The following is a 3,380-nucleotide window of genomic DNA, read 5'->3' on the forward strand; positions in this document are numbered from 1 at the left end:
CCTAGCCTGGAAAGCCTTTCTTTAGTATTCACCCTCCCAACCAAGACAAACCAAGCGAACAGTTCAACCCTTTGCGGGACAAATCCCCTCCAAATAACACTAGTGAAGCTATAACTAGTGATTTCCTCCAGGAGGACTACTTCCTGCAGCCCCGTCATAAAGGATTTAGTTGAAAAAATACCAGTTCTGTCAAACTTCCAAATCACCTTGTCCTCTCGCTCCATTGTTAGCTTAACCGATCGTAGTGTCTCGTGAAGGTGGTTCAAAAGGTCTAGCTCCCACTGAAACAACTGTCTCCTCCATTGGAAGCTCCATATCCACTCCAGCCCATCCCAGAACCCGCAGTCCCCTATAACAGATCCTTTAAGATTCGAGACCGAGAAAAGTCTTGGAAACAAATCTTTCAAGAGCCCATCAGGGTGCCAGACGTCCTCCCAGAACCGAGTTGTTCTACCGTTCCCAACCTCCATTGATAGGCCTCTGATCATTGTCTCTCTAACTTGTGGCTCCCTTATTTGAAGCTGACATATATCCTTCCAAGGACCCCCTCTGGTGGGAACAGGTTGCCCATGCAGCATCTCAGAAGGGTTCATGTTATTACAAGAACATACCACTTTTTTCCAAAGGGGGCACTCCTCTTTCGAAAACCGCCACCACCACTTAAACAAAAGAGCGGTATTCCGAAGCACTGCATCTCCAACTCCCAAACCACCCACCTTTTTAGGTGCTGTCACTACCTCCCACTTCACTAGTGGCATCCCCCTTCTCCCATCCTCTTTACTCCACAAGAAACGCCGTTGTAAGGAAATCAACTTCTCTGCTACTGCCTTTGGCATCTTGTACAAGCTCAGATAATAGATAGGCAAGCTATTAAGGACAGATTTTATGAGCACCAGCTTACCCGCCTTATTGAGTGTCTTTGCTTTCCACAGGCCCAGCTTGTCTTCCACCTTGTCAATCACTGGTTGCCACGTTTTCACATGCCTCGGATTCGCTCCCAATGAGATGCCCAGGTATCGAACAGGGAGGGTTGCCTCCTTACAATCCAGCAAGCAACACATCTCCGTGTCCATCGCTGTTCACAGTTAACCGGAATGAGACTTGACTTCTCAAAATTAATGCTCAACCCCGACATCAGCTCAAAGCACCGCAGTAGACGCTTATAATTCTTGATGGTCTCTTTCTCTGGAGGGCAAAAAAGAATAGTATCGTCTGCAAACTGTAAGTGTGACAACTCAATGTTATCCCGTCCAACCAATAGCGGAAGTATGCGGCCATTCCTCACCGCCTCTTCAATCATTCGATGAAGAACATCAACAACTAACACAAACAGAAAGGGAGATAAAGGGTCTCCTTGCCGTAGCCCCCTTTCCATTTTGAAGGGTTTAGTTGGAGCTCCATTGATTAGGACTGACATGGACGCAGAACATACACACTCCTTGATCCACCCCCGCCAACGATTTCCAAAACCCATCTTCTGCAGAACGATGTCAACAAAACTCCATTTGACCCAGTTATACGCCTTCTGAAAATCCAGTTTAATAATTGCAGAGCTACGTCTTCTTGATTTTAGCCAATGCACAGTTTCACACACTATCAGAGCCCCGTCATGGATTTTCCTACCCTGCACAAAAGCAGTCTGAGTCTCGCCCACTAAACCTAGCATCACATGCCACATCCTTCGAACCATGACCTTAGAGATGACCTTATAAATGTACCCCACCATACTAATCGGTCGAAAGTCTTTTATCTCTGTAGCTCCAACGAACTTCGGGGCCAGCGCCACCCAAGTGACATTCGAGCCCCTAGGTAGCACAGCTGATTGGAAGAATCCCAACACTGCTTCTGTGAATTCCCTCCCAATCTCTGCCCAACACTTCTAATGAAATTCATATTGTACCTATCACTCCCAGGAGCTTTTGAAGACTCACAATCCCATACTGCAGCCTTTATTTCTTCTGCACTTGGCATCACTTCCAGCTCTGCTGCCTCCTCCCCAGTTATTCGCCTAACCAGCCCATCCCGGATTCCAACACTTTTATTAAATTCTAGCTGGCATTTAATCATCAAAAGAAAATTGAATAATTTTACACCATTAAATACAATCTCACACCATTAAAAATATTATTAATGGCTAATTAATTATTAAAAACTACAAAATCTGCTAGACCCCTAAACTTTCTCTTTTAATAATTATGTGATAGTATTACAGCCTCACCATTAATGAGTCCATTAGGATTAGTTGGTATTAATTAGGGATTAGGCATATAAATAAGAGTTTAACCATCGTTGTAAACTTGTAATTCAGTATAGATAATCAAATTAAAATAGTAATTTAGCGGTTACTTTAAAAAATTAAAAGAGATTAAGTGGAATCTTTGGAGCTTGGTAGCTACAATGGAAAATGGTCTCAATAATGTGATTCTAATTGTAAAACTATACAATAACTTGTTATGGATTTTTGTTATATAATTACTACTTATAAGTAATTCATAGAATGTGTCATTAACATCTCTTCTAGGAAGACATAAAGAAACTATAGAAGTATCCATATTTACCATTTTTTATTTATCACTTTGTATTTTCACATTAAATTACTATAGTAGACTTTACAACGTAGTAGATGGAATTTTAATTTAATTATTAAAATTTTTTGATATTATAATTTTGAATGGATCAATCAATTTTTAAAAAATTTTTACTAAATCATATAATTCTATCATTTAAACCTAATTACAATTTTATATTTTATGTGTTTAATTTACTTAAAATTTCAAATTTTTTCAACAATGCTTTGCAGGACCTTCCAATGCGTCAAAGAAGGGATGCAGTGAGTAGCATGGTGCATGAGGCCAATGCTCGAGTCCGAGACCCTGTTGTGGACTGTTGGTGCAATTTCTTCTCCTCAACGACTAATTGATGTGCTACAAACCCAATTGGCCATAGCCCAAGCTGAGGTGGTCCACCTTAGAATGCGCCAACCCAATTACATTTCTAATGGGGTGGGCCCAAATAGCCCAACTAATAGTGGATCCCCACCATCCAAAGTTATGGACTCACAAGCCAAGCCTATTTTTGACATGGACCAAGCCAGCTATGGTGATTCAATGTGGTCATAATTTTTGACATGGACTAAGCCAGCGGCAAACCCTTAAATGGAGCTCAATACCGCAGTGAATTAGTCCTTGACCTGCCGAGTTGGGGAATACTATGGAAAACTAAAAACAAAAAAAAATTCTTGCTCATTTATGCAATATTGGAATTACATATTATATAGTCTATAGTTTATAGTATGGAAAGATTGAAACACTAATGTTTCAGTAATTTCAACCGTTGATCCTAATTATAAAAATATATACATAATATATTAATTAAAGTCA

This window comes from Arachis ipaensis, chromosome B07 (genome assembly GCF_000816755.2).
Source record: "Arachis ipaensis cultivar K30076 chromosome B07, Araip1.1, whole genome shotgun sequence".
NCBI classification, from domain to species: domain Eukaryota; kingdom Viridiplantae; phylum Streptophyta; class Magnoliopsida; order Fabales; family Fabaceae; genus Arachis; species Arachis ipaensis.